General features: G+C 50.0%; 1 protein-coding gene across 2 annotated transcripts in view; it reads right to left on the bottom strand.

The window, feature by feature from the left end:
- ALPK3 (alpha kinase 3) overlaps positions 1-23,997 on the bottom strand; it is a 996,430-nt gene that overhangs the window by 492,226 nt on the left and 480,207 nt on the right. The gene's annotated exons all lie outside the window — the stretch shown is intronic.

The following is a 23,997-nucleotide window of genomic DNA, read 5'->3' as shown; positions in this document are numbered from 1 at the left end:
TCTTGCTTTGTATGTCCAGCCATATCTTCTTTTTTTGTGTGTCAGGGACACTCATTGCTGCCTTCCCTAACAGGACATCATGGTGTAGGCAGCAGTCCTCAGCGAGAACCTCCAACTCTTTGTCAGAGAATTTCAGCTTTCTCTTCCTCCCTGCAGTAGTTGCCTCCTTAGTTTGGCTTGCCATGGCTGCAGTTGCTCCTCTCAGCTGGGTGTGCCTCTGCTGTCTGTCCTCTGACTTCCATGGGAGGTACTTCCTGGTTCTGAGGTCATCATCTAGCACCAGGAAGTGTAATTTCTCTTTTCTTTTGCACATGTTCGCTAATTGCGAAGCAGTCACAATTTGCGATTCTGTTAAACACCCATGTGCAATTTAGGAAATCGCAATTTGTGATGCGACCCAGCACCGAATCTATAAATTGATATGCAATTTTTTCTTACATTACGTTTTGTGAGTCAGAAATTGCGATTTGCATGTAGTCGCTATTTCCGACTCACAAATGTTTTGCTTCGTACATGTGGCCCCTAGTTACTTACTTGTAACTCCAGTTCTCCTACACTGCACTCTTTCATATATTTACATGCTTGAATCATACCAAGTAAACCGTGTTAAAATGGCCTTAAGCCTGAACAACAGTGTTTGTTTAAAAGGACATTAACTTCATTTGAAGCAACCTGAACTACAGCCAATGAGGTGGAAGTGCTAGCTCTACACCCAGACTTCAGCCAATGAGGTCGAAATGCCAGCTGTCCTACTCCCCATCTCAGATTTCATAGCACAAAGTATGAGAAGAGTATGTACATAATACATGAACATCTGACTGGGGATTAGGGAGAGTGATGTGAATATTTGAAAGATTTAAATGTTGGAAAACCGGAGTTACAGATAAGTAACTAACCAGCTACATTAGATCTTTCATATATTCACATGCTGGAATTGGGATAGTAAGCAGTGTGCAATGTAAAATATAACAAAAGCAGGAAACCTTTTTCACCTTTTTCGAATCAGGTTTCTGAAGTCTGCCTGTCTCACTGCTGAGTCAGCTTTGCATCCATGAGGAGAAAGTAGTGCTTCATGAACATGTACCTGCTCCTCCAAGTGGCAGCACAGCAGATTTCTTGCAAAGGGGCACCTGCATAGAGTGCTGCAATTGAAGACATGCTCCTGGCGGAATGAGCCCTTCTTATTCCTTGGAGTGGGTGCTTGGCCTTGGTGTGACCAAAGACAATGCAGACTGAGAACCAGAGAACTACCCCCTCCTTTGACAGGAGGCAACCTCTTTCTGACTGTCCAAAGGAGATTAACAGCTGACCTGATGAGCGTATAGCTTTTGTTCTGTCAGTGTGGAACCTAAGGCATCTACACAAGTTCAATGAATGCAATGATGCTGAAGCTGTAGATGGGATTGGGAAGAAAAAATGTAGAATTACTAGTTCATTCAACAGAAAGTCAGTAGGAACCTTCGGTATGAATCTGGTTCTCAAAATCACCATATCCTTTGTGAACTGGAGCAAATATGTCTTGCAGGTGAAAGCTTGTATTTCCCCTACTCTCCTTACTGATGTTAGTGCTAGGAGAAGAACTGTCTTCCATGAGATGAACTTTAAGTGTACCTTGTTTATTTGTTCAAAGGGAGGTTTTGTTAACTGGCTACAAACGGTATTGAGTTCTCAAGGAACCAGATGGTGACATAAAGGTGAAATGCCCCAAAAAGTATTTTTATTCATTGCTTTATGATCTGCTGGAAGAACAAAGTAGATGGTAATTGATTTGTGTTCTTTTAAATCTTGACACTGCAGCCAGATGGACTCTAACAGAAAAATATTTTAGTTCACTCTTGGCCAGGCCAAACAGGTATGGTAGTATTTGATGAGGATGTGTATGAAGAGGAAGAAAGCCTTTTTTGTTAAACCAGATTCAGAAACGCTTCCACTTAACATACCTTTTTGTTTAGGTGCTCGTTCGCATGCCTGTGCGAGGATGTTTCTACAGGCCTGTGGTATACCCAAGTGGCCGAGCCATGCTGTCATTTTCAGAGGCTTGAGGGTTGTGGTGTAGTATGTCTCTGTGGTGTCTGGAGACGAGTTTGGAATGTAATTTGAGAGAGATGGCTGGCTGTGCCAACATCTGTAGGAGTTTGCTGTGCCAGTACTGATATTGGCATGCTGGAGCAATAAGGATCAGAATGCAATGATCCATTTTCACACTTCACACCCTGTGGATCATGAGAAATGGAGAAAAGGCACAAGCAAAGATTATAGACCAAACAATAGAAAATGCATTGTACATGGTCTATGGATGTCAAAGTCTGCTTCTGAAGTAATGACTTTTATTGTTCTCCGGTGTGGCAAAGAGATCTATCACAGGTTGAGCCCATTGTCAGAAGATATAATAGACTTGATCCTAGTTTAGTTCACACTTGTGGCATGGCAATGACCCAGAGTTCCAGCACATTGATGTGCAGCATTGGTTCTGCATCTGAGCAGAGTCCCCTGGTTGACAATCTTTGCAGGTGAACTCCCCAGCCATCCAAGGACACATCGGTTGTCAGTATAATTATGTTTGCAACAGGATGGAAAGAGAGACTTGCAATAAGATTTGTTGGCAATCTCCACCATAGAAGTGCTTGTTTGAGAAGTCTCAGGACTTGGAATGTATCATCATATAAGTATTCTATCTGCATCCATTGCATGTCCAGTTCCTGTTGGATGGATCTGTTTGGGCATAATCGTCTGACTCTGAGGCTAGCAGTCGGATCAGTATACAGCAGTAGTATCCAAACAGTGGTCCCAATCCCATTGCTTCTAGCACGCACATTAAATTGAGTCAGTCAACAGTATCAAAGGCCGTGGCTATGTCGATAGACACAACCACAAGGTCTTCCCTACTCTCTTTGACCGCATGTATAACATGCATCAACCTTCTTCGGTTTATGGTTGTGTTCTGCCATGGTATAAACCTGTACTGATCATTATATATTAATATGTATCAATTAGGAAATAGCCAGCCACATTTGGAGAGCAAGAACCTTGCAAAGGACTTTAGTGTCTGTATTTATCATTGTGAGCGGACGATAGGAGAATCCGTACGAGGACATTGAGCCCGGTTTTAGGATCATAGTGATGCACCCCTCTCTTATGGATTAAGGCAGCACTCCTTTTTCTCTCTCCCTGGGTACACTTCAGCTAGTCATTGAACAAATTCCGTTACGCAGGCTTAATAAAATTCAGCAGGAAAGCCATCATTCCCAGGTGACTTCCCTCCAGGAAGACATGCTAGCGCCAGCCTGATCTCTTCAAGTTTGAGTGCAGCATCCAAGACTTCTTCTGCTACTTCCTCTACATGCGGGAGAGAAAGACTCAACAGGTATCAGATATGCACCCCGGATCTGAGCTGTATGGACTATTATATACTTGTTCTAGGTGGTACCTGAGTGTGTGCAGTATATGTGCATCCGTCAGTCCCTGTAGGGGTCTTAAGAAGAGCGTGGGGTTTACCGGCGAAAGATCCATGCTAGGAGGCGCCCTGAGCAGTCTCGCTCTCTATGCTCTCTATGCAACAGTTGGTGTTAAGACTTCAAGGTGCTCAAGTCTGTCCCTTACAGATGCCACCTCATGCCGCAAGAGGCCTCCTCAAGCCACCCCAGTTCTTCCTATGGAGGTCTGTGCCTCTGCCAGAGCATCCTCCTTGAGGAGGAGCTCACACTGCAGGGTTCTACGCACTCCGCACATAATGCCCACACACCTGCCCCTCAACACAACCTTCATCGCCTCCCATTCCGTAGCACAACTTTGTGTGGTCGTCCAGTTGTCCGCAAAATAATCTTTCTAGGTTTCCGACAATGCTTCCGACCCAGAGTGTCCCGCAGTACCTCAGTTCGGAATCACCATATGCAGGGTGAATGGGCCCCACTCTCCCATTCAAATATGCATGTCACTGTTGCATGGTCTGATAAGTAGTGGGACAAGTGAGCCACTTCAAACATCCTGGAGGCTAAGGTGGTCATTATGACCCTGGCAGTCACGTGTGGCAGTATCACCGCCAATAGGCTGGCGGTAATGACCATCAAATTATGACCATGGCGGTGATCCCTCCAATAGACAGCCAATGTAACACAACAACCGCCAGCGCGGTACAAACACCAAACCCGGTGGTAGCCACCTACAGGCAGGTGGAAGACAAGGATCCGCCAACCACATAATGAAATACAAAAACATGCACAGCTGCAGAAATAAATAAATGCAGGCCCAAAGGCCCGTCCAAAGTCACTTATGCCCACATGTCAAAGTCCAAGCCCCAACTTGACTCCTGACAACATTGGGACTCCACTGTTAAGGGGCATCATGTTGGAAATGGGCAGCCACTTCAGCGGGCGGGGGTGACTGGGGTGGGGGTTGCAACTCAAGTTCTGGAGGGGACTTCCTACCCACAGGTTGAGGAGGGGGCTTCCTGCCCACTGGTTCTGGAGGGGGCTGCCTGCTCATAGCATGAGAAGGGGGCTGCCTGACCATTGGTTATTGATGGTGCCCCTTGGCCTCTGGTTCTGGATGCTGCTCTTTGGCCTCTGGTTCCGCATGCTGCTCCTTGGCCTCTGGTTGCGGATGCTACTCCTAGGCCACAAGTTGGAGTGGGGTCTCCTTGGCCATGGTATCCAGAGGGGCCTTCTTGTCCAGGGATTTCTGTGGGGCCTCCCTGCCCAGGGATTTCTGTGGGGCCTCCTTTGCCTGGATTTCTGGGGGGCCTCCTTGGGCAGGGATTTAGTTGGGGCCTCCTTGGCCCTGATTTTCTGAGTAGGCCCCGTGGTCTTGTCAGTCTGTTCGGGAGGGGCAGCACTTTAGCCCTCCGTTTTGGGGGGGGGTGGGAGAGGAGTGTCCTTGTTGTGGGGGGGAGGGGGTCTTCTCACTCATGTGCCTCTTAGTGGCAGCTGGAGACTTTGGAGGTGGAGCTGTGTCAGACTGGGTGCTTGAGGTACTGGGCTGAGTTGGTGTGACCTTCCTCTTACGGGGAGGAGGGGGGAGAGGGAGGGAAGTGGTCAAGGCAGGCAAGTAAAAGCTTCTTGGGAACAATGGGGCAGGATGTGGGAGGAGGGATGGGAGTGGAGGTAGAGGGAGTGGTTTTAGGAGGAGGAGGTGTGCTGGACTTGGGTGCAGGTGCATGGACAGTGTGTGTGTGAGGTGGATGGTTGTTGGGGGTCTGAGTGCGAGCGTGTGTGTGTTACTGGAGGGGGGCAGACAGGGTGGGGGAGGACAAACATCAAGTGTGAATGGATGTTGCGGTGATGTCTGCAAGTGAGGTGGGTGTGCTGCATGAGGTGGTGGTGGTGACTGAGCATGTGGTGAGTGGGGTGCATGTCTGCAGGTCTGCTGTTGTGGTGACTGTGGGCAAGGCTGTGCAGGTGGCAGGATATGGGACTGATGATGCATTGCATGCAGGTGTGAGTGTAATTGTGACTGTGAGGGAGGAGGAGGAGGGGGACACAGCAGAGGCAGTGGATGATGTGTGTAAATCTGGGTGTTGGCTGTGTGAGTGCTTGTGGACTGAAATATACTGCTTGTGTTTGTGTGGGTCTTGTGTGTTGTTTTGGGTGCATGCTTGTCAGATAGTGTGCGTGGGATGGGTTGGGTTGGGGGTGAGGAGACTGGGACTACGTAGTGGTACTTGGAGGGGGGATGGATGAAACAGAGTCACTGGCTGCAGTCAGTGACGAGGCCAGAGCATGAAATGATCTCTGTAGGGCCGCCAACCCACAGTGGATGCCCTCCAGGAAGGCATTGCTGCATCTGGAATGCCAGCCCCTGGATGACATTCACAATGGTCGACTGCCCTACAGAGATGGCTCTCAGGAGGTTAATAGCCTCCTCACTCAGGGCAGCAGGGTTGACTGGGGCAGGGCCTGAGGTGCCTGGGGCGAAGGAAATGCCCATCTTCCTGGGTGAGCGGGCACGGGCAACTCAGTGGGGGGCTACTGGGAGGGCGGTGCTGGTACGGGGATGGCAGCAGAACCTGTAGCCTGGGTGGTCCCAGAGGGGTCCGCCACCACCAGGGAGCTCCCATCGGAGGCTGAATCAGTCAGTGGTGTCATCTCCTGTCCCTGCCATGGTGCTCGCCTCATCCTCCATCCCGCTGGTCCCCTCAGTGTCAGTGAACTCTGCCTCCTGGGTCCAGTGGGCTGCAGCTCCCTCACTTGCCAGTGCCCCTGCTCCTTCGCCATATGATGCTAATGCACACATGGACAGGATGACAAAAGGAGAGAGGAGGGGAGAGAGAAAGGGAGCACAGGGTCAGTCTCAGCACCAACAGCACAGATGGCAGACACATCACTGTTACACACTGAGACTGAGAATGGGCAGTATGGACCATACTGACATACCATTGGCTAAGTACTACAGCAGGCGGGAGCCAAACACTGCCAGCTACACACCAACTGGGACCAGCTAAGCCCTGTCTGAAATGGGAAGCCACCTACCTAGCTATCTAATACATGCTTTGCACCCTATTAACCTGAGCTGGACCACGCACAATATCTGAACTTGCATATTAGGGCATCCACTGACTAGGCATCCAAATCCCATGCCAGGCAACAGAGACAGTTGACAAACACACTACACTCACCCCCTTGTGGCTGCTGTGATGCCCTCAAGTGCCCATTCAGCTCTGGGTAGGCCACCACCAGTATGCAGGCTATCAGGGGGGTCAGGTTCCGACGGGAACCCTGCCCTCGTTGGGAAGCCATCCCCAATTGGGCCTCAGCGGTCTTTTGGGCCCAGCGTCTCAGGTCCTCCCACTGTTTCCTGCATTGGGTGCTCGGCATGCTATAGAACCACAGGGTCCAAACGTCCTTCGCGATGGCATGCCACAAACCCTTTTTCTGATGGGCGCTGACCTGCAGAGGAAACACAGAAGGCAGTACAGGATGAACCTGAAAATCCAGCCTATCACACATATGGCCCACAAAAAGTATTTCCCCTCATCAGGCACCTGCATTGACGCTGGCACCAGCATACCCCCCCACCTGACACACTGTCAGGACACACACACACACAGCTCAATGCAGTCATGTTGCATGCAACATACTCATGGTGTACTCACCTGTTGGTCTGGAGGCCCATACAACTGGCCATACTGGGGTAGGATCCCGTCCACGAGGCACTCTAACTCCTCCGAACTGAAGGCTGAGGCCCTTTCACCTGTGCACGAGCCAGGGCAGGTTCCAGACACAGGTCACAGCATCACACGCAGTGGAGATGTTGGTCTGTGGAAATTCAGGAAAGTGGAAGAAAGGAAATGGCGGTCACGTCCGCGGCGGTGAACACCGCCACCCCCGGCCTTGATCATCATTGGTTCCCAATATCCATAGAGGGCCATGTTAGCCAATGAGGAATTGCCGCCTTCCGCCATGACACCAACGCCAGCAGTGTGAGGTCACTTCCACCTGTCCCTGAACACAGAACAGGCGGGTGCCATTTTCTAATGCTGGTACACATGTACAGATTAATTAGTGCATCACTGTAGTCACATGTACTCACCTACACAGTTCCAGTGTCTAACATACACCTGTGCTCTGTGTACACTGCTGTAGTGTGTTCATGGTCCCTGTTGTCTCTCCTTTCTTACATTTGGGTCCCTTAGGTACCAACCACTGCGAAGGAACAGGAGGAGGGAAGCAGCAGTATACAGACCCCTTGTGGACTTGGCTTCACTGGAGGGCCGGCACATCATACTCACCTATCGTCTGGACCAGGCCACAATCACAGAGCTGTATGAACAACTGGAGCATGATCTGCTACCTGCTATCCGTAGTGCCACAGCAAACCCCCCTCTTGTGCAGGTACTCTCATTGTTCCATTTCCTGGCAACAGGCTCTTTCCAGGTGACAGATGGCTTGGCTTCTGGGATGTCAAGGCCAATGTTCTCTATTGTGCTTGCAAGGGTTTTGTCTGCCTTGCTCAAACACATGTGCAGCTACATCGCATTCCCCCAGGTAGATGATTTACCCACTGTGAAGGCTGGATTCTATGCAATGGAAAATATACCTCATTTTATTAGTGCCATCAACGAGACCCATATTGCCTTAGTCCCCCCCAGTGCCAATGAACAAATGTATAGGAACTGGAAGAGTTATCACTCACTCCATGTCCACATGGTGTGCCTGGCTGACCAGTACATCTCCCAAGTCACTGCCAAGTATCCAGGGTCGGTGCATGGTGCCTTTGTCCTGGGGAATAGCAGTGTCCCACAGCTGTTGGCACAATTATAGAGGCATAGAGTGTGGCTAATAGGTGAGCCTGTGTCCCCATCCAATGTCTGTGACTGTATGCCTTCAGGAGCCATGGTCCACGCCATTGTTCAGGGCTGTGTGTCCCTTACATCTTGCAGGTGACTCCGGCTACCCAAATCTGTCATGGCTCATGCCCCTGTTAGGAATCCGAGAACAGGGGCTGAAAATAGGTACAATGATGCTCATGGGCGTACCAGGAGGATGGTAGAATGGATCTTTGGTCTCCAGAAGGCTAGGTTCAGGTGCCTCCATCTGACAGGTGGATCTCTATGCTACTCCCCTGAGGTCTGCAGAATTGTTGTTGTGTGCTGCATGTTGCACAATCTGGCCCTCAGACGGCATGTACCCTATCTGCAGGAGGAAGGGGGTGACAATGCAGCTGTGGCAGCAGTGGACACTAAGGACAGGGAGGAGGAGGAAGATGTGGACAACAGGTCACATTTGATCCAGCAGTACTTTCAATGACACTCAGGTAAGCCTGTTGAACTGAACATTTCTACATTTTAGTGTTGTACTGAGTGACTGCAGCATAATGCCAGTCACACCTGACCTTCCCTTATTGAAGATGTGGGTGTTGGTCCAAAAGTGTACTGCTGTGATGTGTACAGCCTGCTGAGACACATTCTTTGGATGGATCAACATGTTACTGGACATTTACACAGGATCATGCAGTTCATTACAGTTCATTACATTGAACATTATCTGTGGATAAAGCACGATTACTCAAGTTGTGTCCAAGGGTGTTTATTGAAAATTGTTCTACAATGGGAAGTGCAATAGAGTGGGGGTGATGGTTGGGAATGGCCCAGGGTAGTGGACCAGTCTGTTTGTAGCACAGGTCCAGTATCTAAGGGGCCATAGGAAGGGGAGCAATGGCAGTTTAAAGTGGACAAGGTGACACAGTGGAACACAAGACATTCTGGAGGGGCTACTTTCCTGGCAATGGCCTTGGTCTTGGCAAGTGTCTCTGGTGTCTGTCTGGGTTGCAGGGAACGTTTGCTGGGTGGTTCACCTTCTGCAGGGGGAGGGGTGCTGGTGGCCTGTGGCAGGGCCTCCTGTCCACTAGCTGCAGCAGATGGGGAGGGCTGGTCAGTTGACTGGCTAGTGGAAGCGACCAGCTGGTGTGATGTGTACTCCCTCATGATGTTGGCCATATCACACAGCATCCCTGCAATGGAGACCACAGTGGTGTTCAGGGCATTTCATTCTTTCTTGATCTCCTGGTGGTGTTCCTCCTGCAGCCGCTGGTTCTCCTGCATGATGTCTATCACCTGAACCATCTTGTCCTGGGATTGTTGGTAAGCCCCCAGGACATTAGTGAGTGCCTCCTGGACAGTCGGTTCCCTGGGCTTGTCCTCCCCCTGGCGCACAGCTGTCCTCCGAGTGTCCCTGCCCCCCTGTGCCTGTGTCCCCTGAACAGTGTGCCCACTGCCACTGACCCCAGGACACTAATTGTCTTGCCTGTGAGGTGTGGACTGGGGTCCCCGTACAGGTGGGCACACTGCTGATTGATGTGTCCTGGGGACAGATGTCTGGGGATGTTGGGTGGATGCTGTGGTGTTGAATATTGAGGGGTAAGGCTCTGTGGTGGACTGGGTGTGGGCTGGGGTAGTTGACTGACCAGTGGTCCGTGATGGGCCAGGGAGTTCATCCAGATCCAGAACTCCAGAGTTGCTGTCATCACTGGGGGCATCATCTGGTGGTGGACTGGGCAGCCGTGGCACCTCATCGCTGCTGAGATTGGCTGGGGCACCTGTACGGATATAAGTGGCGTGTTATGCTTTCATGTCTGTGACATATTCTGCAACCCTAGCTTCTCCTATATTGTTGCTGTTGCCCCGCCATCTTTCTTTGTGTGTGGTGATGTATTGTGGAATTGTTAGTTCTCTATGCTGTGCATGCATTGGTGGTGGGTGTACATACAGGGCTGGAAGGGATGTGGATGCAGTGTGTATGGCATGCAGGGCTTGGCATTTAGGTTTGTTAATTGTGGTGGAGTGGAGTGATGGGTGTCAGAGTGAGGGGTGGTGGTGGCATGCAGGTATTGGGTGGTGATAGGTAGCAAGTGTTGACTCACCAGTGTCCAGTCCTCTGGCAACTCTAGTGAGTTCTTCAGGATGAAGGATTTCCAAGACTTGCTCCTCCCATGCTGTCAGCTGTGGGGGAGGAGGAAGGGGTCCACCACCAGTCCTCTGGATTGAGAACTGGTGCCCTGCTACTATGGAACGTACCTTCCCCCGTAGGTCGTTCCACCTCTTCCTGATATTGTCCCTTGTTCGCGGATGCTGTCCAACAGCGTTCGCCCTGTCCACGATCCTCCGCCATTGCTCCATCTTCCTGGCAATGAATATCTGCTGAATCTGTGTTCCAAACAGCTGTGGCTCTACCCTGACTATTTCCTTAACCATGACCTGCAACTCCTCATCAGTGAAATGTGGGTGCCTTTGTGGGGACACGGGGAATGTGTGGTGTGTCTGTTGTGCAGAGGGTGTTGAGTAATGTGGTGGGGTTTGGGGTGTGTGGTGCGTGACAGATGAATGGGTGGTTGTGGTGTGTATGTGTAGTTGCATCTGATTTGCGTGGCTAGTTATTGAGGTCTTTACGTGTTAACAAAGGAATGTGGGTGTGTGTTTTATAGTGCTGTTGGTGGGTGTGTTGGGTGGGTGTAATTGTGTGAGGCGTGGGTTATTTTCTTCTGGCCGATGTTGTCTTGTTTTGTCTTTGGGTGGCCTTGTTCACCGCCAATGGTTTACCGTTGTTGACTGTCTGCTGTGGTGATTGGTGGGTCATTATTTGGAGGGCATAGTGTTGGTGGTTAATGGTATAGGTGGTAGTATCTGTTTTCTGTTGGTTTAGTATGTATGTATCATAATGTGGCGGACGGATGTCTGCCTTCACGTCAGTATGCTGGCGGCAGTCGGCATGGCGGTATTCAGTATTTACTGCCAAGGTCATAATGAGGGCCCAAACGTCTAGCCACCAGAATACGATCTAACCTGCTGAATGTACCATTTGTTGGTGAGTGGCATGTGTACTCAAGCTTGATATGGTGTGCCTCTCTCTTTCTCTATATTTCACAATACCCCATTTGTGTCATAACCTCCGTAGCTATGATGTCATCCTTGGCTTAGTATTCTGCCGCAGAGGATGTCGATCCAATTTGTCATCCATTATGCAACTGAAGACTCTCTCCCAGAACAGGTAAACATGAGCCACAGAGGACACAACACCCCTTATAATACTATGAAAAGCGTCATCATCCACAAGGCCAATAGGTTTTTATATTGAAAAATATATTTTCTTAGTTTGTTTTAAGAACCACAGGTTCAAGATTTACATTAAACACTTTAAATGTAAGGTACTTCACTTAGATACTTTAGGAACTTGGAATGAAAACAATATCATGTACAGTCTTTGTAAAAATGGCAAGAAGCTATTTTCAAAGTGGACACACTGCAAAAATCAACAGTTCCTGGGGGAGGTAAGTAAATGTTAGATTAGGAGGTAAGTAAAGCACTTACAAGTCTCAGTCCTGGGGCATAGGCAGCCCACCTTTGGGGGTTTAAGGCAACCCCACAGTTACCACACCAGCAGCTCAGGGCCGGTCAGGTGCAGAGGTCAAAGAGGTGCCCACAACACCTAGGCGCCTATGGAGAACAGGGGTGCTCCGGTTCCAGTCTGCCAGCAGGTAAGTACCTACGTCCTTGAGTGGCAGACCAGGGGGTTTTGTAGAGCACTGGGGGGGACACAAGTAGGCACACAAAACACACCCTTAGCTGCACAGGGGCGGCCGGGTGCAGTGAGCAAAGCAGGTGTCGGGTTTTGAATAGGTTTCAATGGAGGGACCGGGGGTCACTCTAGCGGTGCAGTCAGGCACAGGGGGGGTTTCTCGAGACACCCACCACCTGGGCAAGGCACAGGGTCGCCTGGGGGTCACTCCTGTGTCAAAGTTCGGTTCCTTCAGGTCCTGGGGGCTGCGGGTGCAGTGTTTGTTCCAGGCGTCAGGTCCCTTGTTACAGGCAGTTGCAGTCATGGGGAGCCTCTGGATTCTCTCTGCAGGCATCGCTATAGGGGCTCAGGGGGGGTCGTCTATTCTTACTCACGGGCTCGCAGTGACCGGGGAGTCCTCCCTGAGGTGTTGGTTTTCTGCAGGTCGAGTCGGGGGCGTTGGGTGCAGAGTGTCAAGTCTCACGCTTCTGGCGGGAAACATGAAGTCCTTGGAAGTTGCTTCTTTGTTGCAAAGAAGTAGCTGGTTTTGAACAGGGCCGCTGTTAACAAGAGTTTCTTGGTCCTCTAGTCCAGGGCAGTCCTCTGAGGCTTCAGAGGTCGCTGGTCCCTGTCGGATGCATCGCTGGAGCAGGTTTTCGAAGTTGGAGACAGGCCGGTAGGGCTGGGGCCAAATCAGTTGTTGTCTTCCTCCTTCTCTGCAGGCTTGTAGGTCAGAAGTCCTTCTTCTTTCTTCAGGTTGCAGGAATTTGATTTCCTGAGATCTGGGGTGCCCCTAATGAATTTAGGGGTGTGTTTAGGTCTGGGAGGGTAGTAGCCATGGCTACTGTCCTTGAAGGTGGCTACACCCTCTTTGTACCTCCTCCCTGTGGGGAAAGGGGCACATCCCTAATCCTATTGGGGGAATCCTCCAAACTCAAGATGGAGGATTTCTCAAGGCAGGGGTCACCTCAGCTCAGGACACCTTAGGGGCTGTCCTGACTGGTGGGAGACTCCTCCTTGTTTTTCTCATTATCTCTTCTGGACTTGCCGCCAAAAGTGGGGGCTGTGTCCAGAGGGGCGGGCATCTCCACTAGCTGGAGTGCCCTGGGGCATTTTAACATGAAGCCTGAGCCTTTGAGGCTCACTGCTAGGTGTTACAGTTCCTGCAGGGGGGAGGTGGTAAGCACCTCCACCCAGAGCAGGCTTTGTTTCTGTCCTCAGAGAGCACAAAACCTCTCACCCCAGGGGGGCAGAAACTCATCTCAGTGGCAGGCTGGCACTGACCAGTCAATCCTGCACTGAAGGATTGGGTAAATTACAGGGGGCATCTTCTAAGATGCCCTCTGTGTGCATTTTGTAATAAATCCAACACTGGCATCAGTGTGGGTTTATTATTCTGAGAAGTTTGATACCAAACTTCCCAGTATTCAGTGTAGCCATCCATTATGGAGCTGTGGAGTTAGTTTTTGACAAACTCCCAGACCAGATACTTAATATGGCCACACTGTACTTACAATGTCTAAGAATAGACTTAGACACTGTAGGGGCATATTGCTCAAGCAGCTATGCCCTCACCTGTGGTATAGTGCACCCTGCCTTAGGGCTGTAAGGCCTGCTAGAGGGGTGACTTACCTATGCCACAGGCACCATTTTGTGTGCATGCCATCCTGAGGGGGATGCCATGTCGACTTTGCCTTTTTCTCCCCACCAACACACAAAATCTGCAATGGTAGTGTGCGTGTGTTAGGTGAGGGGTCCCTCAGGGTGGCACAACAGATGCTGCAGCCCTTAGGAACCTTCCCTGGTCACAGGGCCCTTGGTACCACTGGTACCTTTTACAAGGGACTTATCTGTGTGCCAGGGGTGTGCCAATTGTGGAAACAATGGTACATTTTAAGTGAAAGAACACTGGTGCTGGGGCCTGGCTAGCAGGGTCCCAGCACACTTCTCAGTCAAGTCAGCATCAATATCAGGCAAACGGTTGGGGGATAGCTGCAACAGCGAGCCATTTTCCTACAACCACACAGCAAGTGCCCCCTGCTACAGGTTGTGACTGTCGGACAGTGCTGTGACATTGGGCCTCTTGCCATTTGCGTGGAGTGCCTCTACTTCAGCCAGAGGGCGTTCTCGTGTGGTACCTGCCATATCCAACCATGTCAATATATATTCCGGGCGCTCAAAAAAATGGGATTTGCCAGCATCAATGACTTGCAGGTTAGCTGGATAAAGGAGCATTAATTGGATGCCCATGGCTGTGAGGCGTTTCTTCACCTATAGAAATGTTTGCGGCGTTCCTGCACTTTGTGGGTATAGTCAGGTTAAATTGCAATATTCTTTCCCTGTACGTTAGCAGCCAGGCGATAAGAGCCCCAGGCGGGGCGCCCGGAGGGGCACTAGTGTCAATGCTCTGTGTGCGCGTTCTATAAGGAAGCGCTCTGACAGCTCCACTGACTTCAGCTCCTCCCTCATCCACTGCTCCAGGAACTGCTCTGTTGACTGTCCTTCCACTCTCTGCAGAAAGCCCAGGAGGCGTATACTGTTCCTTCTCAAGCATCCTACCACATCCTTTGCTCCACCCTCAAGTGTAGTAGTGACTTTGGTCATGTGTGCTACCTGTTGTTTCAGCTGGCGCAACTTGGTTTGAAGGGTCATGATATTCGATTCCGCCACTGTCACTTTGTCAGCTACCTTTTGCAGATCTGCCCAAAACAGACTGACCTCCACCGATACTTCGTCAATTTGTCCCTCCAATGCCACCCTTGAACACTGAATGGCTTCCAGTAAGGCTGCACAAAACTGCTTCTCTTGCCGCTCTGGTGACCGTTCCAGCATGTTCAAACCGGTCTGGTAAGCTTGGGAAGGTTGTATATTGTGTTATGGTGATACCCTGCGTCTTCCATATGTTGATACCCTGCGGCTGCCTCTGAGGTCCAACTTTACCCATACTGCGGCCCAAACAGAGCACCACCCAGACTAATGACAGTTCAAGTGGCTGTTGGCTAACAGTGAAGTTCACAAGAGCAGTGAGGAGGACCAATCGCAGGGCATCCTCAGACAGTGATTCAGTGAGTGGCCATTCAGTATGTTCTTGAGAGTGGGCATCCTGCCCACGCAGATGGCCAGTCCCCTGTTGCAGCGTATGTGAGTTCAGGACACTCCCAACCCAGAGTCCCACAAACCCACCCGGTCATTTACTCGCAGTCCACCCATCCTTCAAGGTGATCGCCTCTGGTACTTAGAGTGTCAGCAGCAAACAGGTTGTGCAGTCATCCTCATTATTTGTTCCTAGGCCGCTGACCCTGCACAGCTACTGCAGGACCTTGCACGTCAGCCACCGAGCAGCTACCAGCCACCAAGGAGTCATCCACATTGTCTGCAGTGTCCGCTTGCTGCCAGGTCCATCGCACACAAGGGCTCCCGCAGAAGGGCCCAGCTCAAAGGAAGCAGGGAACTCAGCAAAGGAAGAATGGATTGCGGACCCCTCAGGCGTTACTTAGGGGGAGGCGGAGAGAACCTCTGTTGCAATCCCATGGCCCAGCAGTTGTTTCCAGGCCCCAGAGTCTCCCAGAACAAGTCTATCGCAAGGCCCCCGGCCTCCATACTTCCAGGGCAGCTCAAATCCCCTGATTGCTACACACCTGAAGCCCGCAGCACTGTTGTGTGTTTCCAGGGTATCCGTGATGTCAGGAGTAGAAGCTCTTGTGTCCAACACTGCTGCACACCAGTACGCGAAGGGCAGGGGCAACTGCTCACCAGTGGTCCACTTCTGCCCCATCCTCATTGAGGTCAGCAGCGGCTCTCAGTGCTTGGTTGCTACCACAAGAGATCTCCCAAGTTTCCCTGTCAGTCTAAGGTGGCCTTTCCAAACAAGGGTCACCCAGAGATTCCACTATCATTGTTACCGCAATTTCTATTCACCTTGTGTGGCTGATGCTTCCTCTCACTCCGTCAAGCACTCGGTGGGCTCACTTACCCACCTCGTTGCTGCCAGATGAGGGCTGCGAAGCGTGTACTCCTTCACCGGGATCTTAGGATTTCTGTGCAGACTGCCCCCATGTTACTTCCTGGTCATGCAGTCCAGCAGTCACCATAGACTGGCACCCAGTGAGGCCGTCCCTTGTGGCGCTGCTCATACTCCTCAGCAAAGGGTTGCTGTGACTGCTATGGAAATGTAGCTCCTGCAGCTCACTTTCGGCCGTCTCACCACACCCCAGGGCCACATAAGGGGTAGTAGGATGATTTGCAGTCGCCCTCAGGCTGTGGAGAGCGTTCATATGTGCAGGGTGTTAAAGGATACAGCCATCAGGAGATAGAGCTCCCTAAAGGCATGTCCTTTTGGCCATCTTGCTGGCCATGCCACCCTCATATGTGGCCATAGTTGACAAATAACTGAGAGGCCTTCCCAATATACTGAGTCCTATCAGAGAAAAAAATTAAGACTCTTGTCACAATGCAGAAGGGGCTAAACTGATTTATTTGGAAATCTGAAACTACTTTTTGTAGAAAGGAAGGGGTGTGCTTCCACAATAACCCTATCAGAATGAAAAAAACATTCAAGTTTCTTGGCAGAATGGGTTTGGATCCCAATAACGCTACTCACCAAAATGGCAGCAACTAACAAAGAGTTGCAAGGAAGCTTTATTCATAGGCTCAAATGTGGTTGACATCAAAATTAAAAGAACTACATTGCTCTACCGAGGAAGTGAGTCTCTGAATCAGAGTGAGAACTTATTTCAACCCTTTTAATTTTCTTCAGTGACTGGAATCAATAAAACATTTTTCTGTAACGGTAATGGATGGCAAGTATACCCTACTCGAGGAGAACTGAAGTCCAGTCTTGGCCTCCTGCAGTAGGGAGGCCAGCACTGATTCTTTTAAGTAGGCTATGGGATCAAGACTTTTGCTGGCAACATCAATAGAAACATTTACATTAGGAGCATGAGTGGCTCTTGTAGTAGGTTTCTTTGCTTCTTTCATAAAGCCCGTACGGTCTTTATGCAGATTTAATTTGTCAATATTGAATTAATTTACAAACCGTGCTAGCAAATTCAAGGATGTCAGATTTATTCTACTTTGACGGAAGATTGGGTTTGCCTAAAAGACTTTAGGTGGGGTTTCCGGACAGCTGTAGTAAATTGGTGTACCACATCTGCCTTGGCTATTCTAGTGAAACAGTTAACTTTATTTTCACATGTCTGAGTCTCAGCATAGTGGAAGAATCAGAGGAATCAGGGGGACCGGCATACAGAAAACTTCCAGACCAAACAAAAAGGCATTTCACATAGATAATGATTACTGGAACCTTGATACAAAGTATCAGCTTTTAGTGTATTCTGTTATTATGACTGTTTGCAGTACTCACCACTCTGCAAAAATGTCCCTTTGAATGCTGTTGTTTAAAATTCACTCATGCTTTTTTTTTACATCCTGCTTATAATATCCACCTGACTGTTTTGTCCACCTGGAACATACCCTGCCATTACTCCCACTTCCATAGTGCTTGCGCTTCTCAGTGCAAAATTCTGGATCTTGTTCTCCTCTGTGTTAAGGTAACATTGTGGCTGGTTGTCTTTTTGAGGATTAATTTTGTTCGTCCACAGAGAAAAAAGAAAAGGCTTCAGTGAGAAGACAAACCCTGAGCTCCAATAGGCTGATATGATAATGTATCTCCTTCGGTGACCAGACATCATGTTCTGTTAGGCTGTCCAAGTGCACTTCCCAGCCAGTGAATGTTGCAGCTGTGACTACTGACTGAGTTGGGGAAGTCAAATGGAAATGGACTTGTGGAAGGAGACTGCACCAATCGTACCCCAGTGTGCCGTCAGGTGGCATCGATCGGCTTTGCATCCGTGCCAGATATGACGTCACACTTCCTATATAAGCACCACCCCAGCACTCTGATGTCAGTTCTTTTCTTTCCATGCTAGCTAGCACTGATTGGAAGAAAGCTACCCCTAAATCACTTTTTGACGTTTTTTTTCCAATTTTTGTTCAAGATTGTTCTGAGTTTTCACTCCTGGTGCGTTAAGGATGCCATCAAGGGAGGGTGTGGTATGGCTGTTCTGCAACATGGCCGTCACGCTGTGAGGCTCTGCAGGGCAAGGCATCAATCTGACAATAATCCTGCCGGATCCGCTGCCTGGAATGACATTCTGTCTTTGCTGGTGTGCTGGAAGCCTTGAGGAGTCGCAGCATGTAAAAATGGAGCCAGCTCGGTGGTATGGGCCGCGCTTTCAGTTTTCGGAAGAGGCTTCGGTCTTTGCTTGTCTTTGCTTGTCTCCTTGGTTTGGGCTGGTAGACAGCCCAGGATATTGTGGGAGATGCTTGTGCTGCCGTTCGAGCTGAGCGGTTTGGCTGTTCGGGATTTGAATCTTTATTATACTTGTGCACAAGCTCACTATGCACATTTTTGGATGCACCCTAAAAAATACTTACCTCACTTGGTTCTGGAGCAGGACTTGATTTGCCCTGCCTGACTGTCTGGAGTGTTATATGATACGCCTCACCCTGCGCTGCAGGGCGAGGATACGGTGGCATGTTCGGTGCGGGCCTGGTGGGCGCTCCTGAGGCGGGTGGGGGTCAGGGTGCTGTTCGCGCCCTCAGCGCCGGTGAGCGTGATTGTGCGACTGCATACATTAGGAGGCGGCCGATTAGACCGGCATATATCAGAATTGCAGCTGACGACTTTGGGCTCCTGGTACCCTGAGAATTCATTTATCTCTTCCGAGCAGGCTGTGTTTGCTCCTCTGATTTTACTGTTGATGTGATATTCTACCTTGGCTTTTGGACATTTTAGCAGATGCATTGGTGTTGTCTCTTGTTTTGTGTTATACTATTTTGAAAATACAATAAAAAAAAAAAAAAGGATGCCATCAAGGAAGACCGGGTTCAAGCCCTGCAGTTCATGGCAATGTCCATGGCAGATCCACAACTCATATGTCTTTAGAGTATGACTACGACCCGAAGTTGTGCTTTGAGTGTCGGACCATGCATCTGAATGCCTTGAGTGAGAGGGCCCTCAATTTGATGACGGCCCAATGCAGGAATCCGCGCAAGCCAAGATTTTAGTCGAGTGGTCCCCGGATCGGTCGTGGAGTCCTCCATCATCATCATTCCTACGCCAAGTCCTCGAGGCGATCAGGTATGTCAAGGCACAAGAAAATATCTAAGAAGTTGAAGCATTCTTCGACTTCTCATCCATAGGCTAACGAGAGAGGGGAGCGTCGACATTCCAGGCCTCGCTCTGCGGAGCCTGTGCCTGGACCGCCTCCCCGAATTTCCGAGAGGCGGAATAATCCCAGGCCAACTTAAAGAGTTTAATTAGGCCATACGCCTCATTTGTGGCCTGGCCAAAAAAGCTAGAGCACCTCTGGGCCTTGAAAAGTCGGAACGGGCCCCTCTGGGCTTCACGCTGGCAGCTTCGTACTCTGAGCGTTGGGCACCCATGGATCCAGTCTTAAATCCGGACCGATGTTTGTACCACTCTGACCTTTCCCAACGCCAGTCCTGATGCCTAACCTCCCACTGTCGCCCACACCCACTGGCGGCGCCATCCCCATTCTAATCCCCGACTCTGACACAGAGCCGGATGGGTGTCATACAATGCTGATGCTGATCCTGAGCCCCTTACTTATGGGCTAGGTTACAGGAATTAATGGGAGGGGTCGCTGGAACCTTTAGAATACCAGCTCCAGGAAGAACCTTCTATGGACTGAAATACAGACTTGGGTGGAGACTGCAGACTGGATACTTCTCCAGATACTGGCATACCTTCTCCCCCTACCGAGGCTTCCTATTGTACGGTGGTGAGAAGAGGAGCTGAGGTCCAGGACTTTGAGCTGCTTTCATGGCCATTAGGACTAACCAGATTTACAAAAAACGCCAAGCCCAAAGTACCTTCCACAGGGTGGAAAAAAACAACTTTTGTGTGAAAAACTCTCACCCACACTAGGGAGTCCTCGGTGGTCCTGAAGAGGAGTCTAAGGGTAGACTCCAAAGCATGTAGACCGCTTAGAAGGTATGGTACATAATGTAGCCCCCCTCTTTTAACCATACCACCCCTGCGAGACATATGAAATTAGTAATACCATCCAGAGGCAAGTATTTTTAACTCACCTAAGACCCCACCACTCCTATCCCTCTTAGTATTCACATTGATGAAACTATAAAAGTGCTCCCAAGTATTCGTCGGTCGCAGCATGCTTCGTTGTGCAGCAGAACGGGAGGAAACCCAATGATGAAGCATGCCACCAAGGGTAATCCTGAAGGGCGAGGGATTTTCACACAAAACCACTTTTTTTCCACACTGGAGAAGTTCCTTTGGCCTTGGCCTTTTTGTAAAATTGTTTAGGCTCTAGGACAGATTCAGCCCCAAAAAACCTTAGCCTTAGTATATATCAGGACTAACCTCCTGACAGAGGTGCTTCAACCAGGAGCTTCCTCCTCAGAATGCAATTGCCTGCCACCATCGTCCCGCTCTAGGGTACCCAAGGTTCTGGTGCAACACCCTACCGCTGAGAGCTTGGTTATCCAAGCCTCTACCTTCCAGGGTGTGTTCCCTTCTGCACCCTTGGATAAGGAATCCAAAAGGGTGGACACACTTGAGAAGAAGATTTTCTCTTCCGGCAATCTTGTATTGCGGACTGTGAACGCTGCAAGCCTTTATGGCTGTTAATCCCAAACGCAGTGGGATACGGTTGCGCAAGTGGTGCCACAGGTCCCGGGCTGTACTCTCTCAGGCTGCTGCAGATGGGAGAGATGCAGCAAAGTTCACGATTCGTTGCGGACTGGACACGACTGACCCACTAGGCAAAGCGGTTTCGTCAACAGTGGCCTTTTTCAGAGAATGTCCAAACTACTTTGTTGACATGCCTTTTGATGGCACCTGTCTCTTTGGAGCCAAGGCAAACTCAGTGCACGAGTGCGTCAAAGATTCTCAAGCTATGGTCAGGCCCTTGGGTCTGGTGGCACCCCACCCCCCACTGTGCCGCGCACGCTGCCCAGCCTCTGTGTGGCCGTTGGGTTGGCATGGGAGCCACCCCTCCCTTCTGCAGCAGCCTCTAAGCCTTTCTGCTCTGACTCTCCCTCACCTAGGGCCAACTGGAGGCAAGATTCACCATCACCTGCTTCGCTGGCAATCCATCATGTCAGACAGGTGGATTTTGAAGATAGTCCGAAGGGGCTACTCCCTGCCCTTCAAGACCCCTCCATCCATGTCACTATCCTACGATCAGAAAACAGAGGTTCACTTGTCCCTTCTCAGCGACAAAGGTATGCCTCACTTGGCCAAGGGAGCCATAGAGAGGGTTCCCATTCAAGAAGTAGGTTGTGATTGCTATTCCTGCTCCTTTCTGGTACCCAAAAAGGAAAAGGGCCTCCACCCTATCATAGATGTTCGTACCTTCAATCTCTTTCTCAAGAAGGAGAAGTTCAAGATGCTTACTCTGGCTCAGGTTCTATCTGCCCTGGACCCAGGAGACTGGATGGTAGCCATGGACTTGCAGGACACTAATTTTCACATTCCCTTCCTGTCTGCCCACAGACATTACTTGCAGTAAGCCACAAGTATATTTAGTTTATCTTGCTCCCCTTTGGCCTTACCAGGGCCCCTTGGGTGTTCACTAAAGTGATGGCGGTGGTCGCAGCTCATCTGTGCAGATCAGGGGTTCCAGTCTTCTGGATGAGTGGCTGTGTGAAGGCGGGCTCGCTGTTGTCTCCCACCTCTAGATTACAGTGGACCTCCAGCATTCTCTGGGGTTCAATATAAATGTGCTGAAGTCACACCTGACTCCCTCTCAGATGCTCCCTTTCATCAAAGCTGTTATGGACACAGTGAAGTTCCAGGCTTATCCTCTTGAGTGGCGAGTCCAGGATATTCAGGCTGTGATCCCAATGTTTCAGCCTCTATCCTGGATTTCGGTGAGAATGACTCAGAGGTGGCTGGGCCTCATGGCCTCCTGCATCATGCTGGTGACACGTCAGGTGGCATATGGGGGCTCTGCAGTGGAACTTGAAGTTCCAGAGGGCACAGCACCAGGGAAATCTCTTCAACAAGTTCCAGATCTCAGAAAGAACTGTGAAAGATACGCAGTGGTGGTTAAAGAACCGTGACTGGGTCAAAGGCAGCTCCCTCTCCCTTCCCCAAATAGATCTGAAAATAGTGACAATTGTGTCACTCCAGGGATGAGATGGCCAACTGGGTAGAGGTGAAGATCACAGGCATCTGGTCTCCAGCGGAATCCGGATTCCACATCAACATGGTGGAGCTCATGCGATTCGGCTAGCATTAAAAGCATTTCTTCCCTCTATCTAGGGAAAGACAGTGCAGGTGTTCACGGACAACACCACTGCCATGTGCTACTGCAACAAACAGGGAAGGGTCGGGTCGTGGACCCTTTGTCAGGAGGCTCTGTGCCTCTGGGCGTGGTTAGAACAACTCTCTGAACACCAAAGCAGACAAACTCAGCCAAAAATGTCTAGCGGATTACAAATGGCTTCTCCAGCTGGAAGTGGAGCAAGGTCTCTTTCAGCAGTAGGGAAAGCCTTGCTATATCTATTTGCCTCCGCAGAGAACGCACAATGTCAGCAGTTTTGCGCGTTGGAGTTTCCAAGGGAGCTGTCGCTCAGAGACGCTTTTCGTCTCAAGTGGGTCTCTGGCCTCTTGTGTGCCTTTCTGACAATACCACTTCTGCTTCTGCTGATTTCTCAAGAAGATTAAGAACGACCAGTCCCAAATAATCCTGGTAGCTCCGGAGTGGGCACAGAGTTGAGCATGTCCATCGATCCTCCAATCGGACTGCCCCTTTGGAAGGATCTTCTGTTGCAGCAGTAGGGGAGGGTTCTGCACCCAAACTTGTTCACTCCCCGCCTTCTTGCATGGAGATTGAGTTACGACAGTTGACAGCTTTTGACCTTCCCCCCCTGTAACGTAAACTAGGCGTCCCTCCACCAAAATATATTACGCCTGCTATTGGAAGAAATTTGTGACATGGTTTATAGACATGTCTGTTGACCCCTTCTCTGCCCCCCTCTCTGAGGTTCTGCTTTTTATCCTTTCCCTGGCTCAGCAGTGCTCTGCTATGGACACTTTTAAAGGTTGTCTGGATTGCCTCATCAACCTTCCTTGGCTAAGTCCAGGTTCCTCAAAGGTCTTACACATCTTTTTCCTCCATCCCCATTCAATATGCCTCAATGGGATCTGAATTTGGTTTTGACATTTCTGATGGACGCTCCTTTCGAGCCTCTCCACAACTGTCCTCTCAAGATTCTCACTTTGAAAACAGCCTTTCTTGTGGCCATTACATATGCCCGCTGGGTGAGTGAGTTGCTGGCACTGTCATCTAAGCTGCCCGACCTTTCCATCTATCCTGACAAAGTGGTGCTTTGCACTAGGGCCTCCTTATTGCCAAAAGTGGTTATGTCCTTTCATGTAGGCCAATCCATCGCCTTGCCTATTTTTTCCGCATTCCCGCATCCTTTTAAGAAAGAGGAGAGACTCCACCACCTGGACCCAAAAAGAGCGTTCTACCATGATCGTACAAAAGAGTTCTGGGTGGATGATCAACTCTTCTTTGGTTATGTGGGTGTGAGGAAAGATCACGCAGAGCAGAAGTGGACCATCTACAGATTGGTCATACTCTGCATTAAGATCTGCTACGCAATGGCCAAAAACCAACTCTCTGAAGGTTTGCATACTCATTCTACCCAAGCTACAGCTGCAACCACTGTGTTAGCATGCAAAGTTCCAGTCCTTGACATCTCTCAGGCGGTAACGTGAGCATCTCTGCACATGTTTACCAAACACTACTGTCTGGACAGTCAGGTCCCTAGGGATGCGTACTTTGCCCGTTCGGTCCTCTAGGGCTTTCTAGTATGATCTTGGTTCACAGGTCCACCTCCGGGGAAGGTATTGCTTGAGTATCTATTCAAAGGTAAGGAATCTGCAACTAGAAGTCTCTATTAGATTTATAAGTCACTTACGTTTGGTAACGCCTTATCTGGTGGAGACGATAGC

This window comes from Pleurodeles waltl, chromosome 3_1, assembly GCF_031143425.1.
Source record: "Pleurodeles waltl isolate 20211129_DDA chromosome 3_1, aPleWal1.hap1.20221129, whole genome shotgun sequence".
NCBI classification, from domain to species: Eukaryota; Metazoa; Chordata; class Amphibia; order Caudata; family Salamandridae; genus Pleurodeles; species Pleurodeles waltl.
Note: the sequence above shows the minus strand (reverse complement) of the source record. Positions and strands in the feature narration are given on the sequence as shown.